This window comes from Tachysurus fulvidraco, chromosome 14 (genome assembly GCF_022655615.1).
Source record: "Tachysurus fulvidraco isolate hzauxx_2018 chromosome 14, HZAU_PFXX_2.0, whole genome shotgun sequence".
Taxonomy (NCBI): domain Eukaryota; kingdom Metazoa; phylum Chordata; class Actinopteri; order Siluriformes; family Bagridae; genus Tachysurus; species Tachysurus fulvidraco.
Window position 1 is genome coordinate 11,531,249 of NC_062531.1, and position 1,510 is coordinate 11,532,758.

Sequence of the window (1,510 nt, forward strand, 5' to 3'; positions counted from 1 at the left end):
AGTTCTTAGCACAGTTCTGTGTGCAAATCAGAACAGATGGTTTGTTTCAAATTTCTGTGACCATGGAAGGTAAAAAAAACAGTATAAAAGAAACCTTATGCACACAATGACAGTCATGATACCACCAGTATAAAGAAGGCTTTATCATTGTGATAATATGTACTGTATTTACATATCTAGAGCGAGAGAGTGAGAAATTAAAGTAAATAAAAAACATTGCATCTTTATAAAAATTCCAGCAGCTTCAGTGATGGTCATAGATGATTGGAATCTCAACACATTTCAGTCGGTCAGGCAAAAGATATTCCCCTGTTGCTGTCAAGTTGATGGAGAACATTAACACAACAGTCCATGAACAGTCCTTCAGCCAGCGGTGTTCACTATCCAGTGAGCTGAATGTAGTGTTCAGGGGTCAGGGTCATCCTGGAAGAAAACACTTCCATCAGGTTAGAAAGTTTTATCATGAGCTGTAACTGATCATTTAGATTGACTCTGTATTGATTTGCAGGGACTATGGCCTGCACACCTCAATGACGTTCTTGGTCTAAAACAACTGATTCAATCAACCAGCTGATTAACTACCCTGGGTGAATTGAAGTGGGTGTATTAGAGCAGGGAAAACATTAAAATGTGCAGGACATGGCCAAAGCTGGTATCAGGTGCTGGAAAGGAACAGACGGAGCCAAACAATGCCAGCAAAATGCCCTTCTCAGCAAGTATTCCTGTTGTCATCTATTCATGTATATAAAAAGTATTAGATTTGACATAACAGTCGTGATCCATGCACTTTATCAACGGGAGACTCAAGCTTTTAAAATCTGTCCATTTTAGAATAGAGTAAACAGAACCTGGGTATAAAGAAGTTTAGCACAAGTTTAAAATGGGCTTTGGGGATAGCTAGACAATCATAAATGTACATGGTCCAATATTTCAAAGCGTAGTAAAAATCTACGGATTTCCACGATTTTTTTTCCTCCTACGTTATACACTGAATCTTTCTAGGCTGATGTGAGAAACTTGACCACAGCTGCAGTAATGGAGTGGTGAGCAGTTTGTCTACACTGTGGGTAATATTCTTCTCTCTTCTCTTTCAACACTTTTAGTGCTCTTATTTTTGCTAACAGTTCCAGTGGTTGTATTGGAACTTCAGTGCAGAGCCAGCTCGTCTATAAGTTCATAAAGAACCGTGGGCTACGATTATTGCTTCCGGAAAAGTAAGTAATTGAGCTTTATATGTGATGTTTTTAGTAGAAATTTTACTAGATTTGTTTTTTTGCTATTATTATTGTTGTTGTTATTATTATTATTATTTGGAGCTTGTTTCAAGGTGTTCTGAATCTTGCTAATGCCATTTATAACTGCAAATATGTATCTTAATGACAATAAAATGACATAAAATGACAAATATTGTTTTGTGTTGTTACATTCATCCAACCTTTTACATATATATTTTTGTCAGAAAAATCTATCAGAAGTGTTTTGTGAACACAGTTTATATGAAATTCAGACA